The following is a 27,432-nucleotide window of genomic DNA, read 5'->3' as shown; positions in this document are numbered from 1 at the left end:
AAATATACATCAATGATTTACATGAAGGAATTGAGTGTAATATCTCCAAATTTGCGAATGACGTTTAGCTGGATGGCGGTGTGAGATGTAAGGAGGAAGCTCAGGTTCTGCAGTGTGAGCTGGACAAACGCATAGCAGATGCAGTATAATGTGGATAAGTGTGAGGTTATCCACTTTGGTGGCAAAAACACGAAGCAGGATATTATCTGAATGGCGGCAGATTTGGAAAAGGGGAGTTGCAACGAAACCTGGTGTCATGGTACATCAGTCATTGTATGTTGGCATGTAGGTTCAGCGTGCGATAAAGAAGGCAAAAGGTATGTTGTTCTTCACAACTAGGTGATTTGAGTATAGTAGCAGGGAAGTCTTACTGCAGTTGTACAGGGCCTTGGTGAGGCCTTACATGCAATATTGTGTTCAGTTTTATTCTTCTAATCTGAGGACGGACGTCCTTGCTATTGAGGGAGTGCAGCCAAGGTTCAGCAGACTGATTCCGGGGATTGCAGGACTGACATATGATGAGAGACGGGATCGAATGGGCCTGCATTCACGGAAGTTTGGAAGGATGAGAGGACAACTCATCGAAATATATAACATTCTGACGGGACTGGACAGGTTAGATGCAGGAAGAATGTTGCCAAATTTGGGAATTCCAGAACCAGCGCACAAATCTCTGAATAATGGTAAGGCACTTAGGATTGCGATGAGGAGAAACTTTTTCACTCAGCGAGATGTTAACCTGTGGAATTCCCTACCGCAGAGATTTGTTGATGCCAGTTTATTGGACATATTCAATAGAGAGTTACAAATGGCTTTTACGTGTAAAGGGATCAAGGGGTATGGAGCGAAAGCAGGACAGGGGCACTGAGGTGATCGATCATCCATGATCTTTTTGAATGGTGGTGCATGCTCGAAGGGCTGAAAGACCTACTCCTGCACCTATTTTCTATGTTTCTATGTTTCTATATGCAGTACGGGTCAGATACAGAGTAGAGCTCCCGCTATCCTGTCGCATCAAACTCTTCGAGTGCAGTTAAGGCGCTGGTTGGATAGTGAGTTACGCTCCCTCTCCGATGTTGCATCAAACATCCAATGGCAGGTCAAGCAGCGGTTACATTCAGAGCAAAGATCCCTGGACACTATCGCATCAAACGTTCCGTGGATAGCTTCAGCACGGGTAAAATAGAGAATATAGCTCCCTCTACACTTCCAATCAATCACTACCAGTACAGGTTCAGCTCGGGTTATACACAGAGCAAAGCTCTCTTTACATTGTCAACATCAAACACTTGCTGGATAATTTCAGCAAGGGTTAGACACAGATTATATCTCCCTCCACACTGTCACATGAAACATTCCCAGGGCAGGTACAGGATGGTTCTGATATCGATTAAAGCTAATTTTATAATGTCCCATCAAACATTCCCAGGGCAGTTACAGCAAGTATTAAGACAGTGGAAATCTCATAAGATCATAAGCAAATAAGATATAGAATTAGGAGTCTGCCATTTAGCACCTCGATCGTTCTGTCCCATTCAAGTAGATCAAATAAGATCCTGGCTGATCTGACCATGAACTCAGCTCCACTTCACTGCCCGCTCCCCATAACCCGTTATTCCCTTATTGCTCAAATATCTGTCTATCTATGACCTTGAATATATTCAATGACCCAGCCTCCACAGCTCTCTGCGGAAGAGAATTTCATCGATCTACAACGCTCTGAGAGAAGAAGTTCCTCCTGACCTCAGTTTTAATGGGTGGTCCCTTATTTTGAGACTCTGTCCCCTTATTCTGATACTATGTCCCCCTTGAGTGGAAATATCATCTGTGCTTCCACCTTGTCGAGGCACGTCATTATCTTTTCTGTTTCGATATGATCACCTCGCAATCTTCTGAACTCCAATGTGTATATGCTCTACGTACTCAATTTTTCATCATAATTCAAAACCCTCATCTCCGGAGTCAACCTCGTGAACCTTCTTTGAAAAGCCTCCAATGCAAGTATATGATTCTTTAAATACGGAGAGCAAAACTGTGCGCAGTAAACAAGGGGTGGCCTTACCAATACCCTGTACAGTTGTAGCAGGAATTCGCTTATTTTATACTCTACAGCCCTTGCAATAAAGGCCAACGTTCCATGTGCCTTCCTGATTAACTGCCGTACCTACACCCTAATCATTGTGTTTCATGTACAAGGACACCAATTCCCCTGCACAGCAGTACTTTACATTTTTTCTCCATTTAAATTATCATTTGGCTTTCTATTTTTTCTGCCAAGGACGATAACCTTAAATTTTCCCACACTATTTCCAATCTGCCACATTTTTAGCTACTCACAAAGTCTCTCTCTACCCCTTTGCATATTTGTTGTTCCAACCTCACAATTTGCTTTCCCACCCGTGTTTTTATCATCAGGAAACTAGGCTACGTTGCCCTCGGTTCCTTCACTCAATTCATTAATTTTGATAGAAAATAGCTGATGACCCAGCACCGATCCCTGCGGCAGCCCACCAGTCACTTTTTGCCAACCAGGAATGATCTATTTATCCCGACTTTCATTTTTCTCTTTGTTAGCCAATCCTCTATCCATGCTGATATTTTACGCGGATCCCCGTGAAGTTTTATCTTGTGAAGTAAGTTTTTATGTGGCAGCTTATCGAACGCCTTCTGCATATCCCATTACACCACATCCACTGGTTCCCTGTTAACCACCCTGCACCGATATCCCTCCAAACGTTCCAATCATCAGTTCACAGGCCATTTGCAGCACGGGTGAGATACAGAGTAAACCTGCTTCTGCACTCTGAATATTGCCAATTGATATGAAGTGCCTAATTAAGTGGCAGTAAAGTGGCAGCTGGAGTGAATTGTGGGGAAATGTGAGTTAATTCACTTTGGGAGAAATAATAGAAATCAGAATATATTTTAAATGTTGGTGTTCAGAGAGCTGTGATTGTCGTTGGCAAGAATCACAGAAAGCTAGCATGCAGGTAAAGCAAGCAATAAGGAAGTCAAATGAAATATTGTCCTTTATTTCAAGCTAATTGAATTATAAGAATAAAGTAGCATTTCTAGAATCGTACACGGCCCCGGTGAGACCACACATGGCGTACTGCGCACAGTTTTGCTCAAATTATCTAAGGAAGGATATACATCCCTTGGAGGCGTCAAACCGGAGGTTCACCAGTTTGATTCCTGGGATGAGAGGGCTTCCTTATGAAGAGAGACGATTAAAGTTGGACTGTATTCTCTGGAGTTTAGAAGAATGAGAGGTGGTCTCAGTTAAACAGTATTTTCTGTCGGGGATTTAAAGGGCACATGCTGAAAGGTTGTTTCCCCTGGCTGTAATGCCTATATCGAGAAGTCACAGACTCAGGATTAGTGGTCGGCCAATTAAGGCAGACATGTGAAGGAATTTCTTCATTCGGAGGGTTGTGAATCTTTGTAATTCTCTGCCCCAGAGCGCTGTGGATGCTGAATCTCTGAATATATTCAAGGCCGAGATTGTTGGTTTTTGGAGTCGAGTGCAATCGATGGATAATGGAATCGGGCGCGAAAGTGGAGTTGAGGTCGATTATCAACCATGACCTTATTGAATGGTGGACCAGGCTTGAGTAGGCCTGCTCCTAATCTTTATGTTCTTATGTGTCTTTATGTACACTTCTTCATCAAACACATCCATGCCAGGTACAGCATTGGTTAGATATAAATTAAAGTTCCTTCTGCACATTTGCTCCATCTCTCCCTCACAATCTCTCTCTCTCGTTGCCTCTCCCTCTCCCTCCCATCAGCTCTCTTCCTCTCCGACCATCTCTCTTTGCCTCTCTCGCATTCTCTCTCTCTCTCTCTCTCTCTCTCTCTCTCTCTCTCTCTCTCTCTCTCCATCTCCTTTCCATCTTCTCGCCCTCTCACCTTTCTTCAATCTCTCTCTCAGTCTCTGTCTCTCTCTCGCTGTGTCTCTTATTTAACCAAAGTTATCGCAATTTGGGGACCATCCCTTCAGATTGGTACCTTGTTCAAGTCAATCTGCTATTAAAACTGGTGTGAGATGGAAACCAGGGAATTTTATAGCACTAAACCATTAACTCATTGAATGCCGGTGCAGGCTCGAAGGGCCGATTGGCCTAATCCTGAACCTATTTACTATGTTTAAATACTATCTGTTGTCGGGCAAGTGCTAGAGTCTACAATTAAGGATAGGATTTCTGAACAACTAGAATATTTTCAGTTGGTCAAAGAGTGCCAGCATTGATTTGTGAAAGATAGGTTTTGTTTGACAAAGGTGGAAAGAACTCGACGAATTGCGAGGTGGGAGGAAGACCACGGGAGGACCGAGAGCAGAAGGGGCATGGGCGGGAGCAGGACCAGAGATGGAATAAACAGCGCGGCATGTTCGAATGCTGAGGCGGCGAGATGGGGAACTAAAACGGATTTGCGAGCATCTCATCACATGCAGAAGTTCAAAGTTTGACTTCAGAGTGATATACCCAAAGTGCGCTCGGCAGATGGGATGAAACTGATCGGTCCATAGCAGGTGAATGTTTTTCAAAGTTTTATGGTCACTTCTTTTAACTCAATTCTTACTCAATTAAATAGATGCAGGGCAGGACATCTCATTCCAGTGGAAAATATTGGGCGCGTCCCGCGTCCGGGGCAAACACATGTACAGCAATTATCGTCAGCTGCAGGGCCGCGAGATCTGATCTTCGGTGCCTGTGTAGCCGCTGGCGTCGCTGCGGTGCATTTTTGAGGCTGAGAGCTACTTGAATAGCATGTTTATCGAGGTGATTACCCCGCAGCTTAAGAGAATTCAGCCAGAGAGGGAATGGGTGACCGCCAGAGAGACAAAGAGGACCAAACAGGTATTGTAAGAGTCCCATGAATGAATCGCACTCTCCAACCAGTATTCTGTTCTGACTACTGGTGAGGGCGCTAGGGACGCTGCGGAATGCAAACAGATCCATGTGCACGACACTATGGCTGGCTCAGCTGTATAGGGGGGAGGAAGAAGAATGGAAGAGCAATAATGGCAGTCGATTCTATAGTCAGGGGAGAAAACAGTCGTTTTTGCGACTGTCGACGTGATTCCAGGATGGCATGTAGCCTCCCAGGTTTCCCGATTCAGGAAGGTTGCGAGCAGTTGCAGGACATTCCGAGAGGGGAGGATGAACAATCAGAGCTCCTCGTCCACATCAGTACCAACGATAAAGAAACAAAGAGGGATGAGGTCCTGCAAGTAGATTTTAGGGAGCTAATAGAGAGTTTAAAGAGCACGCCCTCTAAGGTAATAACCTGTCCATTACTTCAGGCTCCATGCTCGAATGAGTACACAAATGGCAGGATACAGGAGATTCATGCGTGACAGGAGGGTTGGTGCAAGGGGCTGGGCTTTAGTTTCCTGAGGCCTTGGGATCTTTTCTGGGGGAGGTGGGATCTGTAAAGACGGAAGGGTTGCACCTCAACAGGAAGGTTTGCTAGTAATGTTGGTGAGGGATTGAACTAATCTGGAAGGGTGATGGGCACAAGGATGTAACATTAGAACGGGGGCGGGGGGTGCTCAAAGTATTAGGAGAGGCTGAGTGCACTAAAATAGTATAGTGTTAGTTTGGGTAAATCTAAGAGGGAATACATGTACAGTCCAAGATGCGGTTACAGTGTATGTATGTGAATGCACGAAGTGTAGGAAACAAGGCAAATTAGCTGCAGGCACAAATAGACGTATGGGAATGTGATATAGTGGCAATAACTGAGACCTGGCACAATGGACAGGAGTGGCGAGTAAATATTCCTGCTTATATTACAGAAAACATAGGGAAGGAAAGAGAGGCTGTGGTGTGGCATTATTGAATAAGGAGAATGTTATAGTGTTGGAGACGGAGGATATCCTTGATGGGTCAAGCACAGAATTTATATGGCTAGAGTTGAGAAATAATAGAGTTGACATTAAACTACAAGGTGTATTATATAGACCTTCAAATTTTGGGAAAGATATGGAGGAGTAATTTAACAGAGCCATACAGAGAGGAGCAAGAACTCGAGGGAAGTAGAAACGGTGCACTTCAACGAGCCTAATATAGACTCGGAGTGTAATAGTGTAAAAGGCAGAGAGAGGCAGACTTTCTAACGTGTGTGCAGGAGAAGTTTTTTGATCATTACATGGATTTCCAAAAGCTATTTTGACAACATGACAAATAATAGACTTGCCAACAAGTTTGCATCCCATGGAATGAAAGGGACAGTGACATCTTGGATATTAAATTGCCCTAGTGACAGGAAACAGATCGTCGTGGTCAACGGTTGTTTTTCGGATTGGACGAAGGTAAACAGTGGTGTTCGCCAGGGGCTGGTTCTAGGACCACTGCTTTTCTTGATATATATTATTGATTGGATATGGATGCAGAGGGCAGTTGGGAAAAGGGTTAAAATGTTCATGGGATCTTGGGCTTCATAAATATAGTTATATGATGCAAAATGTGGTAACTATGATGAAGCTGCATTAAACACTGGTTCTGCCCCAACTGGAGTACTGTGTCCAATTCGGGACATCGCATTTTGGATAGGATGTGAAAATGGTAGAGAGGGTTCAGTGAAGCTTTTGCGAGAATGTTTCCAGGAATGAAGGACTTCAGTAATGTAAATAGTCGGGAGAAGCAGGGGTTGCTCGCTTTGGAGCAGAGAAGATTGAGAGCAGATTTGATAGCGATCTGCAAATTCACGAGCTATTCAGATAGAGTAGATAGAGAGAAATGGCGGAATGGTCGACAAGCAATGAACACAGATTTAAGGTTATTGGCAAAGGAACCAAAGTTATATACGGCGATTGGAATGCACTGTCTGAAAGGGTGGTGGAGGCAGACTCAAAAGGGAGTCGGATAATCATAGAAACACAGAAATTTACAGCACGGAAGGAGGCCGTTTTGGCCCATCGTTCCGCGCCACCGCCAAAAAGCTATCGAGCCTAATCCCACATTGCAGCTCTTGCTCCATAGCCCTGTAACTTAGAGTACTCCAAGAGTACATCCAATAACTTTTTTTAATGTGGTTTGTGTTTCTGCCTCTATCACCCTGTCTGGCAGTTAGTTCCAGACCCCCACCTTCCTCTGGGTGAAGACATTTCCTCACCTACCCCTTCTAAATATCCCCCCAGTTACATAAATCGATGCCGCTTGGTTGTTGACACTTCAGTCTCTGAATGTGCATTGACGCAAGTGTCATTCGCATATTGTAGTTCGAGGACATTGGTTGGGAATGTCTTTTTACTGTCCTAGAGATGTCGAAGGTTAAACAGGTACCTAATGGTCCTGGAATCAATTTCCACTACTGTGGTGAGCTTGTTGAGTGTGAGATGGAGAATTGCAGCAAGCAAGATCGAGAAGAGCGTTGGCGCGATGACGCAGCACTGCTTGACCCCGGTCCGGACGTGGGTTGGGTCTGTGATGGTCCGTTGGTCAGAATCCCGGCTTCCATGCCTTCCTGGAGCAGGCAGAGGATGTTGACAAACTTTTGCGGGAACAATTTGATACGCCTCAATAACGTCTCTCCTCTGCCTCCTCTGTTCTAATGAATTCAAACGCAACCAATCAAAACTCCCCTCATGGCCAAACTTGTCTAATCCAAGCATTGCTCTTGTAAATCTTCTTCTGTACCCTCTCTAGTGCAATCACATCTTTCCATTAATATGGAGACCAGAACTTCAGGCAATACTCTTGTTGTGGCCTAAATAGTGTTTTATACAGTTCAAACATAACCTCGCTGCTCTTGTCTTCTATGCCTTGGCTAACAAACGTCAGTGTAACAAATGCATTTTTACCGTCGCATCTCATGGCATACGATCTTCAGGGGCCTGTGGACAAGCACTCCAAGGTCCCTTTGTTCCTCTGCACTTTTCAGTACCTTACCATTTAACGCGAATTCACTTGCCTTGTTAGCCCTCCTCAAATGCATTACCTCACAATTCTCCGCATTGAATTCAATTGGCATCTGTTCTGTACACCTGGCCAATTCGTTGATATCTCCCTGCAGTCCACAGCTTTCTTCTTTATTATCAACCGCACAGCCGATTATAGTACAATGTGCAAACTTCTGATTAATACCCCCTACATTCAACTCTAAATCTTTTAACACAAAAAGCAAGCGACATAATATTTGAGCATGGCGGAACTACGCTGCAAATAGACTTTCAGGCAAAAAACACGAAACAACCTTTACCATTTGCTTCCTGGCACTGAGCATTTTTTGGATCCTACTTGCCACTTTGCCCTGGATGGTCTTTTACTTTCGTAAACAATCTTCTATGTGACACCTTATCAGAAGCCTTGCAAAACTCCATATACACTACAGCAAACGCACTGCCCTCATCGAGAGTTCTTATTACATCCTCAAAAAATTCAAAAATATAATTCTGACTCGACCTGCCCTTAACAAATCTATGTTGACTGTCGTTGATTCACCCGGACCTTTCTAAATGAAAGAAACACAGTGCAGGGCGACAGAGAAAGGGCGAGGTTGTTTGGGACAGGTTGTGAGTCGGCACGGGCTCGATTGCCCGAATGGGCCTCGTCCATGCTGTAACAATGTGGACAGGAGTTGCACTGAATCAGGAAGCATGTAACGGCCGTCCATGTTTGTGCAGGGTAGAGTGTCCTATCCAGAGGGGCCTGAGAGAGATTCGTATCCCGCACAGGGAGCCCAGTGTAGAGAGTGTGTGAGTGTGTGAGCGTGTGATCCTTCACCCGGATCACTGGTCCTTCACCGAGAGCCGAGGGGAGACAAGGAGTGAGTGACAGTGTTAATATTCACCCAGATCACTGAACCCTCACGCGGAGTGCATTGTAGACAGTGTGTGAGTGAGCATATTAATGTTGGCCCCGATCACTGGCCTCTTAAGGGTGCCCAGTGTTCACAGTGTGTGAGTGAACATTTTAATATTCAGCCAAATCACTGGCTGCACGCAGTGAGTGCCACTCGCTCACAATATCAGGACACGCGGAGTCGAAGGCTGCAAAGTCTCCGCAGATTCTCATCGTTGAATGAATTTCACAATCAAAGTAAAGGGATATTTCCCCACATTCTTCAACTGCTCTCTAAACTTAATCTGTGTCAAGGAATAAATAACCGTGTTTGTGCAGCAGCTCAGCAGCTGCAGCATGAATCCCAATTCCCTCACATAAACTGGCAGATGTATCAGCAAAGCATCGAAACAGCGCAATGAGCCCCACAGAGAATACACCATATGTACCGACTATAACAGGATGAAATTCCCCGAGATAAGAAGCAGTAAAATGATTGATTTCCTGCGGATCTTCATCTCTGCGTCTGTGGGACACTTCACATTGATAGGACCCAGGACTCTCCTGAGTGCTCTGCTGGACACTAAAATGTGTCTGACGGTGAGAGCATTGAGGAGCACTATGACCACACATGGGACACACGGAGTGAGGATGTAATGCAAGAACTCGATTGTTCCCCAGACCGTTGATCTCATTAACCTAGTTTTGATGCTACAAAACCAGGGGTTATTAAATTGCTGATAGTTATCTGACAGCATAATATACCATAAAATGTCTATAAAGCAGCTCATTACAGTCACTGTTCCCAGAACCACAACCGCCGTTTTTCCGTTGCAATATTTAGTCTCCAGCTTTTTGCAACAAATCGCCACAAATCGGTTAAAGTGAAAGTGACAGTGAACCAGATGTAACAGTTTATGGCTGCATAAACTAGGAGAGCGTGGATATGACACACGGGGAGGGAGAACAGGAAATAGAAATGTAGCCGATAAACAATCGGAATGTGCCTCAATATCAAGACGAGGATAATGACCAGTAGATCCGCTGCTGCAATGGCCATCAGGAAGCGAGTGACACATTTAGAGAGACCGCACTTTCCCTGAGACAGGATCACAATCGTTACTACGTTCACTGTGAGAAAGGGAAATAAATAGAGAAAGTATGCATCAGGCTGCGAGCAAGAGCAACAGTTCAATTGAATTTGTGGTGAAAAGTGCAAATCATTATCGAAATGTACATTTTTTGGAAATCAAATTAAGGACACCGCAAAGACGTTCAATAAATATATTGAGAACAAGAGGATAACTAAAGAAAGGGTAGTGCATAATACAGACCATGAGTGCAATCTGTGTGGAGGCGGAAAATGTTGGTATGGTGCTTAATCAATTTGTTGCGTCTATTTTCTCAAAGGAACGGGAAAATGCAGATGCTGCTATGAACGAGGAGTATGAAATTGTGAATGAAGTAAACATAATGAAAGAGGAGGTTTTAAGGAGTTTAGCAGCTTTGATAGTGGATAATTCCCCAGGCCCGGATGAATTGCATCCCAGTCTGTTGAGTGAAGTAAAAGAGGAAATAACAAACGCCTTGACCATGATTTTCCCGTCCTCTTTAGATTTGTGCATAGTGCCGGAGGATTGGAGGACTGCTAATGTGCTACCCTTGTTTAAGATGGGAGAAAGTGATAAGCCGAGTAATTCCAGGCCTGTCAATCTAACCTCAGTGATGGCAATATCTGGAAAGAGAATGATTAATAAGGGGCAGTTCGCACGGATTTGTTAAAGGATGATCGTGCTTGACTAACTTGATTTAATTTTTTAAGGAGGTAACCTAGACGGTCGATGAGTGTAGTGCATACGATGTAGTGTACAGTACTTTAGCAAAGCTTTTAATAACGTCCCACATGTTAGACTGGGCATCAATGTTAAAGCTCATGGGATCCAGGTATCCACGGCAATGTGTCTATTTGAATCAAAATTTGGCTCAGAGTTAGGAAGCAAAGGTTTATGGTTGATGGATGTGTTTGTGACAGGAAGGACGTTTCCACTGGGGTTACACAGGGCTCAGTACTGGATCCCTTGCTTTAGTGGTAGATATCAATTATATACATTTGAATATAGGGAGCATAATTAATAAGTTTGCACATGGTGCTAAAATTGTCTGTTTGGTTGTGAATGAAGAGGAAAGTCATGGAGTGCAAGAGGATATAAATATACTGGTCTGGGGGGCACAGCAGTGGCAAATACAATTTCGTTCAGTGAAGTTTAAGCTTATGCATTTTGGGAGGACTGAAAAGTGTTGATGAGCAGAGGGACCTTGGAGTTTTTGTCCACAGAACATTCAACGTATCAGGCAATATGGAAAAGATGGTTGAGAAAGCGTACAGAATTCTTGGTGTATTGGGTGAGGCAACGAATACAAGAATAGGGAGGTTATGCTTACATTGTGTAATATTCTGGTTAGGCCACAGCTGGAATACTGCATGCAGTTCGAGGTGACACATTATAGGAAGAACGTGATTGCACTCGAAAGGGCACAGATGCTGCCGTGAATTGAGAATCGCAGCTATGAGGACAGATTGGAGAGTCTTGGTCTGTTCTCATTGGAACAAAGGAGGTTGCGAGGAGACCTCACTGCGGTGTGCAACATTTTGAGGGGTCTGGATAAAGTGGGCAGCAACGGCAAATTTCCATTGGTGGAGGGGTCAATTATGAGGAGTTTAAGTGGTTGTTTGAAGGTTCAGAGGGGATTTGAAGGGGGCCTCCTCACGCAGAGGGTTCTGCCTTAATGGACTGTACTGCCTGGAAAAGGTGCGCGCTTGTAACTTAAAGAGACGTAACCTGCAGGATTACGGAGCGTGAGCTCTGAATTGGGAATAGAATGTACATCCTGTTGTTGACTGACGCAGAAACGATGGTAAGTACAGCAGCAAATCGAATCCGGCCATTGTGATCTCCTGGATTTATTTCGATCGCCTGGATGGGTCGGAGACGAATTTTTCTCGTTTTCTTTCCCTCAGTTCGCCTGGGTTTTTATTTGTTTTCTGCGCGTCCCAATAGATCAGATGGCTCCGTTTGGGTTGGAGTGTAGAATATTTCGGTGGAATGGGCCTCGCAGTTGTATGGGGCAGATGGTTGGCCTGGGTGTTCTTTACATTACCGCCTTTGTTCATTGTTCATATGTTTATATGTAACCTTCAGGGCTGCTGACCGAGAGCCGTGTGGCTCTTTGAAATAGCTCGGCAGGGGGATGGGAACCTGAGAACGAATACAAAAGAGATGTAAGTAAAGCAGAAGTTGGATAGCGTGAATCTTGAAAGCATATCTTTAAGAAAGAGGAAACATGGCTTCGTAATTAACAAGCAAGGATGTCTTCCTGTGCTGAATGGTACATATTTACTGCAAGGAGTTTTGCGAATAAGATGGATGAGCTAAGAGCACATGTAGACTCTTGCGAGTGTGACCTTATAGCCGTTACATGAACTTGGCTGAAAGAGGGTCAGGTTTGGCAGATCAATATCTCTGGCTGACGGATTTTTAGGCAAGTGAGAGGGTGGGGAAAACGGAGGTCGGTGTTGCTGTACTGATTAAATAAGCAATTAAAGCAGTGAGGAGGGATGATATGTTAGACGGATCATCAACAGAGTTCAGATGGGTCGAATTGGAAAAAAAATCGGCGATCACACAGCTGGGAGTGTATTATAGCCATCCAAAGAGTTGGAGGGAAATAGAAGGAGCAAATATGTGGACAAATTGCTGCGAAGTCTAAAAATCACAGAGTATTAATCGTAGAGCACCTTAATTATGCGAATATTGATTGTGACAAATTTAGTGTGAAGGCTATAGAGGCTGCCAATTTCTTGAAATGCTTTCAAGAGAACTATTTTTGTCAGTATAGAGCAAGTCCAAAACGAGAGTGGGCGGTCTTGGATTTAGATTTGCGGAAACAAAGTGGGCAGTTTGAAGTGGAATTAGTGGGGGAGTATGTGGGTGACTGAGACCATAATTCAGTGTGATTCAAGTTGGTTATGGATAAGGACAAGAATAGGCCTGCAATAAAAGTTCTGGATTGCGGAAAAGTTAATTTTGCTAAGTTAAGGATTGGTTTGGCCAGACTGGACTGGAAACTTCTAATTGTGGGTAAATCGGATTCAGAACATTGTGAGGCATTCTAGAAGGATATCCGGAAGGTAGGAGCCAAAAGTATGGCCTTAAATAAAAAGGCTGTGAAAGTAATTCTAGAGCGCCCTGGATGACTAGGGAATTACAGGTGAGGATGAAGCAAAAAAAAAGGACGCTTATGTCACACAGCAACGGCTTAATACTTTAGAATTTTTAGAGAAATATCGAAAGTTACGAGGCGAAATTAAAAACGATATCAGGAAAGCTAAGAGTGAGCATGAGACATTCTTCGCCATTAAAATTAAGGGAAGCCCGAAGATGTTCTATAACGATAAAGAGTAAGAGGGTAACTAAGGAAATTGTCGTGCCCATTAGAAATCACGAGGGTAATTTTGTGTGGAGGCGGAAGTTGTTGGCAGGGTTTTTAACGAATGAACTGCATCTGTTTTCACAAAGTAAAGAGTTAATGCAGACACTGCCATCGAGGAGGAGTGTGATATTCTCGATGAAATAAATATGGTGAGAGAGGTATTGTTTTGGAGTTTAGTACCTTTGAAAGTAGATAATTCCCAAGGCCCGGATAAAATGCATTACAGGCTGTTGAGCCAAGTAAAATATGCAATCGCAGAGGCCTTGACCAACATTTTCTAGTCCTCTTTGAATATTGGCATGGTGCCAGAGGATTGGAGGACTGCTAACGTAGTTCCCTTGTTTAAGAAGCAAAAAAATGATATACAGCCTCAACTCAGTGGTTGGAAAAGTATTGGAAAAAATCGTAAAAAACAGGATAAGTCTGCATTTGGATAGGCAAGGATTAATAATGGACAGTCAGCAAGGATTGTGAAGGGAACTTCATGTTTGACAAACCTAATTTAATTTTTTGAGCAAGTAACCAAGAGGGTCGCCGACGGTAGTGCAAACGATGTAGTGTATATGGACCCACATGGTAGACTGGCCATGAAGGTTATAGCACATGGGATCCAGGGTAAAGTGACAAGTTGAATCCAAAATTGGCTTTGAGATAGGAAGCAAAGGATAATGTTTGATGGAATCTTTTGTGAGTGGGAGAACGTTTCCAGTGAGGTCGCACAGGGCTCAGTATTGGGTCCCTTGCTGCTTTTTGTGGTATATACCAACGATTTATATTTGATTAAACGGAGAATGATTGAGACGGTTGCAGACGATGCTAAAATTGGCTGTGTTGTTGATAATGAAGAGGAAATCATGGGCTGCAGTAGGATATGAATCTACTGGTCAGCTGGGCAGATCAGTGGCAAATGGAATTTATTCCAGAGAACTGTGAGGTGATGCAATTTGGGAGTGTATTTTTGTCCCACACTTTTTCATTAAGGGCACATGATTGGCCTGAGCCTTCCGGATCACCTCCTTCAATGCCTCCCACTGTTCTGACATTGATTTACCCATAAATAACAGTTTCCAGTCCTCTGTGGCCAAATCACCACTTAATGTAGCAAAAATATAATTTCCCCAATTTGGGACATTTATTGCAGGCCTATCCTTGACCTTATCCACAGAAAACTTAAATTTGTCCGAATTATGATCACTGGCACCCAAGCGTTCTTCCACTAATACCCCTTAAACCTGCCCAGGTTATTTTTCCAAAACAAAATCCATCACAACCCGCCCTCGTGCTGTGCGTGTTACATACTGACTGAAACAGTTCTCTTCAATGCATTTTAAGAATTCCATACCCTCGATACCCTTCACACTCTATTTGTCCAAATTTGGATAATAAAATATCCTGCTGTTATTACCGTGTCGTTTTTGGACTTCGCAGCAATTTGCCTATATTACTTGTTCCTCTATCACACTCAAAACCGTTTGGCGGCCTATAATACATGCCCAACAGTGTAATCGCTCTTTTGCATTTTTCAATTCGACTCATATGGGCTGATTTGTTGGTCCCTCCAGCATATCATCCCTCCTCACAGCTGCAATAGTTCCTTTAATCAGTACCGCGATGTCCCCTCCACACAATTTACTATCTTTTCATTTCAGTTTTATTCGTTATATTGAAACTCCACAGCTGCCATGGTGGGATTTGAACGAATGGCTCCTGAACATTATTCCAGGGCTGTGGGTTACTAGTCCAGTAACATAACCACTATGGTGCACCGGGGAAATGTGCTACATTATTGTGGTACAAAAAGTGTTGGATTGAAATGGGTTAAGTGAAGCTGTTTGTTCAGTGACTGTAATTAATGTCAGTCTCCACGGGTCAACTCAAGCTGTTTGTTCAGTGACTGCAATTATTGGTATTCTCAATGGATCCTAATGTATCTTTGCCTGGTTTCCCTCTTCTATTAATAAGGAATTCCTTTCAAAGCGTTATCGCATAGTATCAGTTAGAGTTTCACCTCCGGCACTAACAGGGATCAGAACACTACTCCACAGAGTGGCAGCCAGAATCTGCATTCTGGTAAATTGGAATATTACAAAAATGGATTGGAATCTGACAACAGTGACTTGGAATGTAACAGCAATGGACAGGAGTTTCATCTGGGAGTTTGACATGCTTTATGAACATTATAATAGAATTTCGTTACACGCACGGATAGAATTGGCACTTCGTGCATTTAAATACATTTACTATCCACTGCTTGCTGTTGTTGGTGTTCCGGGTAAGTCTCTCTATCCAGCTATTAACTCGGCAAACCACAGCAAACTGTATATCTGTTCTTGCAATTTACTTGTCATCTTTGTTGAACTTGGTGTCCGTGGTAAGTTTCTATATCCAGCAATTAGATGTATAAATCACGTTTCACTGTATTACTGTGCTTGCCAGTAAGCCTTTGGTTCGTATCACAATCTCAATTTTCTATCTATCGATGTATTCCCACTCAGTGACCAATATCTGAGGCTGAATTTGAAAGCTCGCAACCTCTGCCTTTTCTTTGAGCCAGAGCTGAGATCCGACCTCACATCCTCTGAGTTATCAAACCTGCCAACTATCTCCTCCTTAATTTCGTCTGGTCTCTGCACCATATCAGGCCTTATGCTGCAAAAACTCTCATCCAGTTCTTTGTTACATTTAAACTCATCTATTCGAGACATCATACAAAACTCCGCTGTCTACATCATAATTCGCACCAAGTACCATTCAACAATCACTGTCATGATCACTGATCAACATTTGCTCCTGATCCTACAACCTCTCTGTTTTAATATTCGCATATTAATGATTTAACTTCAGTCGTCACAGTATTTGAGGGGACTGAGGCGAAATGTTTTTTCACTCAGATTGTGATAGGGATCTTGAACTCAACGCCTGAAAGAGTGGTACAGGCAGAAACTTTCAGCACATTTATAAAGTACTTGGATGTGCAATTTAAGTGATGTAACCTACAATGCAATGGACCAACAACTGGAAATGGGATTAGATTGGGTCGCTCTTTATCAGCCAGCCCAGACACGGTAGGCCGAATGGCATCTATCTGTGATGTAAAAATCTATGATGCTATCATCAAATCCCACTATCTCCAGTTAGTCCCAATGCAATGCCCATTTCACACAGCTGTGAAAGTCCCTGGTAATCTCTGTATCCAGCTATTAATTCTCTAAATGTTTCTTAAATGTGTTTCTCTCCTCGCCCTTCGCTATCCTATCCACACTGCCGTTGGCTATTAATTCTGAGTGTGAAACGTTTTACCAAGTTTAAAATGTTCTATTTTCGACTCAGGCAAAGATATTGGTCGATAAATTTTATTGAACGAATTTCAGTATTCTCTCTCCCCTGAACGTTTATAACAGATGAAATGAAAGTTGTCTTGATTTACTAGACCTTTCACCCGATGGCTAAAGATAATCGACCTGAAACGTAACTGTGTTACTCTCTCCATGGGTGCTGACTGACCTTCGGGGTATTTCCAACATTTTCTGTTTTCATTTCACATTTTCAACATCCACAGTAATTTGCTCTTTTTTTCACCTAATATTCAGTATGGTTACTAACACACACTGTCACCTAATGCCCAGTATGGTTATTGACACACACTGTCACCTAATGTTTGATATGGTTAATGACACACAGTCACCGAATTTTTGGTACGGTTACGAACACACAGTGTCACCTAATGCCCAGTATGGTTATTGACACACACTGTCACGAGTGCTCCCTATGGCTAATGGTACACAGTACCTAATGTCCAGTCTGCTTATTAACATACACAGTAATTAATGTTTGGCATGTTTCATGACACACAATCACCTACAGTTCGGTATGCTTGCTGACACATTGTTACCTTATGCTCGTTATAGTTGCTGACACACAGTCACCTAATGCACGGTATGGTTACTGGCACATACAATGGCACCTAATTCTCGGTATAGTTACTGACACACACAATGGCAGCTAATGATCGGACTGGTTACGGAAATAAATTAAATGGAATAAATCCTGGCAGATGATCATTAATGTCTGAAATGTCCACGAATCATTCACTTCCAATCAGTGTCTACTTTGCAAAACTGTCCAGTTCTACATTCGTGGCACTCCTTCCGATGGACAGTTTCAAGGATAATTTACATTCTCACAAAATGTTCATTCAGACAGATCTCTCTTGCCTTATTCCAAATCTTTGTCATGAATTTACACGTGGATGCCATGCCTGTCTGGCACAGTTCTCCATCGCCTCCTGCTATGTTTCATGATTACTGATCCCAGCTAAATGTAACGGGATTATTGAGAATACGAAAGTCTATTCATATTTTCTCGAATAATTTTCTGTGCACAAGTGAAATCAAACAGGTGATAAAGGACATGGACAAATATCTTCCATTTGTGTTGATATACTTGACTAAATCATTCGCTGACTCTTTGCCTGAGGGATAACTCGCCTTGTCTCGATACTAATACATGCATTTTGTCGGGCATAACCTTATCAATGATAACTATTTAGTTTATTTCGGTGCCTATTTTTTGTAATTTTATTTGGAATATCTTCCTTTCTATAAGCGACAATTGATGTATTTCAACAAAAATGCATAAAACTAATTATTTAACACATTTCTCTCAGCCCTGTTATATTTGTAACTACAGTGCATACGTATTCACTATCTTAGCATTGTCATATTATATCTGTAAGTTTTAAATACAATTGCCAGTAATCATTGCATGCCAAGAAAAAAGGTTATGTATTTTGCTATTGCATTCATTTTCTCTTCTAAATATAATGGATATTCTAACCAAACGGGAATCCAGCGCGATATCCAACTCCCTAATCCAGGGGCACAGAAGCAAATTGCACCGCTCCAAATGCTGAATGACACCAGGACACGAAGACTTTCTGAGAGGTTCTGGTCCTTTTTGACCTGGTACCTGGTATGACGCTTTTGTCTGCAGGGATAAAAGTAGTTCTGTCATTTGACCTCCCATTGATCAAACATCTGTTACTTTCCTGTTGTAGTTATTTCCGTTTCATTTATTGATTCCACGATGTATTATTGATAATTTTTAAAATAAACCTGTATTAAACTCCCCGGGTAATATAATTAGATTATTTCATCGAATGTCAAAGAAACATAAGAAAAATAGAAAAGGAAAGAGCGGAAGTCGGCCATTTCGGCACATCGTGTCCACGCCAACCGACAAAATGCCACATGGCCCTTGGTCAGCACCGTTAAGGTTACATATAAACATATGAACAATTAACAAAGGCGGAAAGGTAAAGTGCACCCAGGCCATCCATCTGCCCCATTCAACTGCGACGCCCATTCCACCGAAATATTCTACACTCTAACCCAGCCGAGCCATCTGACCTCTTGGGAGGCGCAGAAAACAAATAAAAACGTAGGCGAACTGAGGGAAAAAAAATCTTGGATAATTCGTCTCCGACTCATCCAGGCGATGGAAATAAAGCCAGGAGATCACAATGGTCGGATTCGATTTGCTGCTGTACTTACCATCGTTTCTGCGTCAGCCAACAACAGGTTGTACATTATATTCCCAATTAAGAGCCCTTGCTCCGTAATCCTGCAGGTTACGCCTCTTTAAGTTAAAACCAAGCACATTTTAAACGTGGTGATTTTTTTAGCATCCACCACTTTTTCCAAGCAGTACGGTCCATTAACCCAGAACCCTCTGCGTGAAGAAGCCCCCTTCAAATCCCCTCTGAACATTCAAACAACCACTTTAACTCATAATTGACCCCTGCACCAATTGGCCGTTGCTACCCACTTTATTCAGACGCCTCGAAATGTTGCAGACCGCAGTGAGGTCTCCTCGCAACCTCCTCTGTTCCAATGAGAAACGACCAAGGCACTGCAATCTGTCCTCATAGCTGCGATTACCAATTCAGGGGAGCAGCTGTGCCCTTTGGAGTGCAATCACATCCTTCCTATAATGCGGCACCCAGAACTGCATGCAGTATTCCAACTGTGGCCTAACCAGAATATTACACAATGTAAGCATAACCTCCCTGTTCTTGTATTCGTTGCCTCACCCAATAAAACAAGAATTCTGTACGCTTTCTCAACCATCTTTTACATTTTGCCTGATACGTTCAGGGTTCTGTGGACAAACACTCCAAGGTCCCTCTGCTCAACAACACTATTAAATCCTCCCAAAATGCATCTGCTAAAACTTCTCCGAACGGAATTCTATTTCCCACAGCTCTGCCCACCAGACAAGTATATTTATATCCTCTTGCACTCCATGACTTTCCTCTTCATTCCCATCCACACGAATAATATTAACACCATGTGCAAACTTATAAATCATGCTCCCTATATTCAAATGTAGATCAATGATGTCTACCACTAAATCAAGGAATCCAGTACTGAGCCCTGTGTATCCCCAGTGGAAACATCCTTCCTGTCACAAAAACATCCATCAACCATAATCCTTTGCTTCATAACTCTAAGCCATAATTTGATTCAAGTGGACACATTGCCCTGGATAACTGGATCCCATTGGCTTTAACATTCATGACCAGTCTAACATGTGGGGACTTTATCAAAAGCTTTCCTAAAGTCCTGTACACTACATCCTATGCACTACCCTCATCGACCGTCTAGGTTACCGCCTCAAAAATTCAATCAAGTTAGTCAAGCACGATCATCCTTTAACAAATTCGTGCTGACTGCCCCTTATTAATCCTTGCATTTCCAAATGTAGATTTATCCAATAATTTTGCCATCACTGAGGTTAGGTTGACAGGCCTAGAATTACTCGGCCGATCTCTTTCTCCCATCTTAAACAAGGGTAGGACATTGGCAGTCCTCCAATCCTCCAGCACAATCACAAATCTAAAGAGGACTGGAAAATAATGATCAAGGCGTCTGTTATTTCCTCTTTTACTTCACTCAACAGACTGGGATGCAATTCATCCGGGCCTGGGGAATTATCTACTATCAAAGCTGATAAACCTCTGAATACGTCCTCTCTCATTATGTTTACTTCATCCAGAATTTCACACTCCTCGTTGATCGCAGTATCTGCATTTTCCCGTTCCTTTCTGAAAACAGACGCAACGAATTGATTAAGCACCATACCAACATTTTCTGCCTCCACACATATATTACACTCATGGTTTGTATTATGCACGACCCTTTCTTTAGTTATCCTCTTGTTCTCAATATATTTATCGAACGTCTTTGCGGTTTCCTTAATTTATAGCCATAAAATGTACATTTCGATAATGATTTGCACTTTTCACCCCAAATTCCATTGAACTGTTGCTCTTGTTCGCAGCCTGATGTATACTTTCTCTGTTTATTTCCCTTCCTCTCAGTGAACGTAGTAACGATTGTGATCCTGTCTCGTGGAAAGTGCGGTCTCTCTAAATGTGTCACTCGCTATCTGGTGGCCATGGCAGCAGCGGATCTACTGGTCATTATCCTCGACCTGATATTGAGGCACATTCCGATTGTTTATTGGCTACATTTCTATTTCCTGTTCTCCCTTCCCGTGTGTAATATCCACGCTGTCCTGGTTTATGCAGCCACAAACTGTTCTGTCTGGTTCACTGTCACTTTCACCTTTGACCGATTTGTGGCGATTTGTTGCCAGAAGCTGAAGACTAAATATTGCACCGAGAAAACGGCGGCTGTGGTTCTGGGAACAGTGACTGTGATGAGCTGCTTAATAGATATTTTCTGGTATTTTATGTTGTCAGATAAATATCAGCTATTTAATAACCCCTGGTTTTGTAGCACACAATCTAGGTTAATGAGATCAAAGGTCTGGGGAACAATCGAGTTCCTGCATTACATCCTCACCCCGTGTGTCCCATTTGTGGTCATAGTGCTGCTCAATGCTCTCACCATCAGATATATTTTAGTATCCAGCAGAGCTCGCAGCAGACTCCGGTGTCCCAGCAATGTGGAGAGTCCCAGAGACCCAGAGATGGAGAGCCGCAGGAAATCCATCATTTTACTGCTTCTTATCTCGGGGAATTTCATCCTGTTATGGTCGGTACATATGGTGCATTCTCTGTGGGGCTCATTGCGCTGGTTCACTGCTTGGCTGATATATCTGCCAGTTTATGTGAGGGAATTTGGATTCATGCTGCAGCTGCTGAGCTGCTGTACAAACACGGTTATTTATTGCGTGACACAGACTAAGTTCAAAGAGTAGTTGAAGAATGTGGGGAAATATCCCTTTACTTTGATTGTGAAATTCATTAAACGATGAGAAGCAGCGGGGACTTTGCGGCCTCCGATTCCCTGAGTCCTGATTTTGTGATCGCGTCGCTCTCACTGCGTTGGCTGAATATTAACACGTTCACTCACACACAGTGAACACTGGGCACCCTGTGAGGGGCCAATGATCGGGGTCAACATTAACATGCTCACTCACACACAGTCTACATTGCGCTCCGTGTGAGGTTTCAGTGATCTGGGCGAAGATTAACACTCTCATTAACAACCTGTCTGCCCTCGGCTTCAGGTGATGGGCCAGTGATCTGGGTGAAGGATCACACGCACACACTCACACAGTATCTAAACTGGGCTCCCTGTGCGTGGTACGACTCTCTTTCAGGCCCCTCTGGAAAAGCCTCTCTGCACAAACATGAACGGCCGTAAAGTCCTTCATGAGTCAGTGCAACTCCTGTCCGCACGAATACAGGCAGCATCTCCATTGTACCCTTTATAGCCTTTTGCAATACGGTATAAGCATTTCTATTTATCGTGACCATTTATTAAACATTATCACACTTTATAATGCTTTAAAAGCATTCGAAAATCATAGAATCAGAGTTTTAAAATTGTTACAGCCTAAGAACATAAGAACATAATAATTAGGAACAGGAGTAGGCCATCTAGCCCCGCCAGCCTGTTCTGCCATTCAACAAGATCATGGCTAATCTGGCCGTGGACTCAGCTCCATATACGCGCATGCTCCCCGTAACCCTTAATTCCCTTATTGGTTAAAAATCTGTCTATCTGAGATGTGAATACATTCAATGAACTAGCCTCAACTGCTTCCTTGGGCAGAGAATTCCACAGATTCACAACCCTCTGGGAGAAGAAGTTCCTTCTCAATTCGGTTTAAATTGGCTCCCCGTCTTTTGAGACTGTGCCCCCTAGTTCTTGTCTCCCCGACCAGTGGAAAGAACCTCTCTGCCTCTATCTTTTCTATGCCTTTCATTATTTTAAATGTTTCTATGAGATCACCTCTCATCCTTCTGAACTCCAACGGGTAAAGACCCAGTCTACTTAATCTATCATCAAAAGGTAACCCCCTAATCTCCGCAATCAGCCTAGTGAATCGCCTCTGTACCCCCTCCAAAGCTAGTATATCCTTCCTTAAGAAAGATTACCAAAACTGCAAGCAGTACTCCAGGTGCGGCCTCACGAATACACCATAAAATTGCAGCAGGACCTCCCTGCTATTGTACTCCATCCCTCTGGCAATGAACGCCAAAATTCCATTCGCCTTCCTGATTAACTGCTGCACCTGCAAACTAACTTTTTGAGATTCATGCACAAGGACACCCAGGTCCCTCTACACCGCAGCATGTTGTAATTTCTCCCCATTCAAATAATATTCCCTTTTACTGTTTTTTTTTCCAAGGTGGATGACTTCACATTTTCCGAAATTGTATTCCATCTGCCAAAGCTTAGCCCATTCGCTTAACCTGTCCAAATCTCTTTGCAGCCTCTGTGAGTCCTCTACACAACTTGCTTTCCCACTAATCTTCGTGTCATCAGCAAATTTTCTTCCTCGGCACTCTGTCCCCTCTTCCAGGTCATCTATGTATATTGTAAGCTGTTGTGGTGCCAGCACCGATCCCTGTGGCACATCACTAACCACCGATTCCCAACCCGAAAAGGACCCATTTATCCCGACACTCTGCTTTCTGTTAGCCAGCCAATTCTCGATCCATGCTGATACATTTCCTCTGATGCCGCGTACCTCTATCTTCTGCAGTAACCTTTTGTGTGGCACCTTATTGAATGCCTTTTTGCAAATCTAAATACAGCACATCCATCGGTACAACTCTCTCCACCATGCTCGTTATATCCTCAAATAATTCCAATAAATTAGTTAAACATGATTTCCCCTTCATGAATCAATGTTGCGTCTGCTTGATTTCACTATTCCTGTCAAGATGTCCGGCTATTTCTTCCTAATGATTGTTTCAAGCATTTTCCACACTACAGATGTTAAACTAACCGGCCTATAGTTACCTGCCTTTTGTCTGCCCCCTTTTTTCAACAGAGGCGTTACATTAGCTGCTTTCCAATCCTCTGGTACCTCTCCAGAATCCAGAGAATTTTGGTAGATTACAACGAATGGATCTGCTATAACTTCCGCCATCTCTTTTAATACCCTGGGATGCATTTCCTCAGGACCAGGGGCCTTGTCTAACTTGAGTCCCATTAGCCTGTCCAGCACTACCCACCTAGTGATAGTGATTGTCTCAACGTCCTCCCTTCCCACATTCCTTTGACCAGCAATTTTTGGCATGGTTTTTGTGTCTTCCACTGTGAAGAGCGAAGCAAAATAATTGTTTAAACTCTCAGCCATTTCCACATTTCCCATTATTAAATCTCCCTTCTCATCTTCTGAGGAACCAACATTTACTTTAATCACTCTTTTCCATTTTATATATCTGTAAAAGCTTTTACAACCTATTTTATATTTTGCTCAAGTTTACCTTCGTAATCTATCTTTCCTTTCTTTATTGCTTTTTTAGTCCTTCTTTGCTGTTGCTTAAAATTTTCCCAATCCTCTAGTTTCCCACTAACCTTGGCCATCTTATACGCATTGGTCTTGATTTGATACTCTCCTTTATTTCCTTGTTAATCCACGGCTGGTTATCCCTTCTCTTGCCACCCTTCTTTTTCACTGGAATATATTTTTGTTGCGCACTATGAAAGAGCTCCTTAAAAGTCCTCCACTGTTCCTCAATTGTGCCACAGTTTAGTCTTTGTTTCCAGTCTACTTTAGCCAGCTCTGCACTCATCCCACTGTAGTCCCCTTTGTTTAAGCATAGTACAATCGTTTCTGAAACAACCTCCTTACCCTCAATCTGTATTACAAATTCAACCATACTGTGAGCACTCATTTCGAGAGGATCTTTTACTTGGAGATCGTTTATTTTTCCTGTCTCATTACACAGGAGCAGATCTAAGATGGCTTGCTCCCTTGTAGGTACTGCTACATACTGTTCTAAGAAACAATCCCGGACGCATTCTATGAATTACTCCTCCAGGCCACCCCGTGCGATTTGATTTGACCAATCGATATGCAGGTTAAAATCGCCCATGACTACTGCCGCGAAGTTATTATTTGGGGGCCTTTAAAATACGCCGACCAGTGACTTTTTGCAATTGCTATCTCTAATCTCCACCCACAAAGATTCAACATTTTCTTCATTGGAGCCAATATCATCCCTCACAACTGCCTTGATATCATCCTTTATTAACAGAGCTACCCTACCTCCTTTCCCTTCTTGTCCATCTTTCCGAATCACTAGATACCCATGTATGTTGAATTACCAGTCTTGGCCAACTTGCATCCATGTTTCTGTAATGGCCACCAAATCATACCCATTTGCAAGGATTTGTGCAGTGAACTCATTTACTTTATTTCGAATGCTGCATGCATTTAGGTAGAGTGTTTTAATCCTAGTTTTTAAACCATGCTTTTTAGTTTTGACCCCTCCTGCAGCCCCTTTATATTCAGTGGCCCTTTTTGTTTCTTGCCTTGGGTTTCTCTGCCCTTCACTTTTTCTCATCTCCTTTCCGTCTTTTGCTTTTGTCTCCTTTTTGTTTCACTCTGTCTCCCTGCATTGGGTCCCATCCCCCTGCCATATTAGTTTAACTCCTCCCCAACTGCACTAGCAAACACTCCCCCTAGGACATTGGTGCCGGTCCTGCCTAGGTTCAAACCGTTCAGTTTGTACTGGTCCCACCTCCCCCAGAACCTGTTCCAATGCCCCAAGAATTTGAATCTCTCCGTGCTGCACCACTGCTCAAGCCACGTATTCATCTGCGCTATCCTGCGATTCCTAGTCTGAATAGCACGTGGTTCTGCTAGCAATACCGAGATTACTACTTTTGCGGTCCTACTTTTTAATTTAGCTCCTGGCTCCATAATTTCGTCTCGTAGGACCTCATCCCTTTTTTTAACCTATGTCGTTGGTACCAATGTGCACCACGACAACTGGCTGTTCTCCTTCCCTTTTTAGAATGTCCTGCACCCGCTCCCATACATCCTTGACCCTTGCACCAGGGAGGCAACATATCATCCTGGAGTCTCGGTTGCGGCTGCAGAATCGTCTATCTATTCCTCTTACGATTGAATCCCCTATCACTATCGTACTCCCACTCTTTTTCTTGCCCTCCTGTGCAACAGCACCAGCCACGGTGACATGAACTTGGCTGCTGCTGACATCCCCTGATGAGTCATCCCGCTCAACAATACTCAAAGCAGTGTATATGTTTTGCAGGGGGATGACCGCAGGGGACCCCTGCACTACCTTCCTTGCACTACTCTTCCTGCTGGTCGTCCATTCCCTCGCTGGCTGTGGACCCTTCTCCTGCTGTAAGACCAACTCGCTACACGAGTTGTCTCGGAGCGGGTGTAGGACATTCTAAAAAAAGGGAGGGAGAACAGCCAGTTGTTATGGTGCACATTGGTACCAACGACATCGGTAAATAAATGGAGGAGGTCCGACGTGACGAATTTAAGGAGCTGGGAGCTAAATTAAAAAGTAGGACCTCAAAAATAGCTAGCTAGATAGGGAGTGTGGGCCTCAATAACCCCAGGCAGAGAGGGAAGGAAGGTGTGCGGGCCTCAGTATCACAAGGCAAGGGAGTGAGGTGAGAGTAGGCCTCAGTGCCCCCGGGCTGGGAGGGAGGGAGTGTGCGCCTCAGTACCTCCAGTGCTGGGAGGGAGGGAGTGTAGGCCTCAGTACCTCCAGGGCAGGGAGCATGGCAGTGAGGGTCTCAGTATCTCCTGTGCTGGAAGGTAGGGAGTGTGGGCCTCAGTACCTCCAGTGCTGGGAATGAGGTAGTGGATGTGTGTCTCAGTACCCCCAGGGCAGAGATGGAGGGAGTGTGGGCCTCAATAACCCCAGGCAGAGAGGGAGTGAGGGAGTCTGGGCCTCAGTATCACAAGGCAAGGGCGTGGGAGTGTGGGCCTCATTAACTCCAGGGCAGGTAAGGAGTGTCGGCCTCAGTAACAAAAACTCAGGGAGGGAGGGAGTGTGGGCCTCAGTACCCCCAAGGCAGGGAGGGAGCGAGTGTGGTCCTCAGTACCACCAGGGAGGAGAGAGGGAGTGTGGGCCTCATCTCCTCAGGGAAGTAGTGGAGGGAGAATGGGCCTCAGAACCTCCAGGGCATAGAGGGAGGGAGCGAGTATCGGTCTCAGTATCCCGAGGGAAGTGAGGGACAGAGTGTGGGCCTCAGTTTCCTGAGGGAGGGAGGGAGTTTGAGCCTAAATGTTCCCTGGGCAGGGAGGGAGGGAGTTTGGGCCTCAGTACTTCCAGGGAGGGAGGGAGGGAGTGTGGGCCTCTATCCCCACGGCAGGGAGTGAGGGAATGTGGACCACAGTACCCCCAAGGTGGGGAGGGAGGAAGATTGGGCAGCGGTACCCCCAGGGCAGGGAGGGAGGTAGGGTGCTGAGCCTCAGTATGCCCAGGGCAGGGAGGGTGGGAGTGTGGGCCTCAGTACCCACAGGGCAGGGAGGGATGGACTGTGGGCCTCAATATCCCCACAGCAGGGAGGGAGGAAGTGTAGGCCTCATTACCCCAAGGGATGGGAGGAAGGGAGTGTGGGCCTCAGTAACCCTAGGGCAGGATGTGAGGGAGAGAGAGTGGGCTTCAGTACACGAAAGGCAGGAATGAAGGGAGTGTGTGCCTCAATACCCCCAGGGTAGAGAGGGAGGGAGTGTGGGCCTCAGTACTCCTGGGTAGTAAGGGATATAGGGAGTGTGGGCATCAGTACACCTGGGAGAGATGTAGGACGTGTGGGCCTCATTACACCCAGGGCAGGAGGAAGGGACGGAGTGTGGGCCTCAGTACCACAAGGCCAGCTAGGGAGGGAGTGTG

The 27,432-nt window shown here is 44.1% G+C and overlaps 1 pseudogene; it reads left to right on the top strand.

Annotated features, from left to right (window-relative positions):
- The first annotated feature begins 5,092 nt into the window (after nucleotides 1-5,092).
- On the top strand, nucleotides 5,093-21,563 carry LOC139238098 (probable G-protein coupled receptor 139; annotated as a pseudogene).
- Nucleotides 21,564-27,432: the final 5,869 nt, after the last annotated feature.

This window comes from Pristiophorus japonicus, chromosome 25 (genome assembly GCF_044704955.1).
Source record: "Pristiophorus japonicus isolate sPriJap1 chromosome 25, sPriJap1.hap1, whole genome shotgun sequence".
NCBI classification, from domain to species: Eukaryota; Metazoa; Chordata; class Chondrichthyes; family Pristiophoridae; genus Pristiophorus; species Pristiophorus japonicus.
Note: the sequence above shows the minus strand (reverse complement) of the source record. Positions and strands in the feature narration are given on the sequence as shown.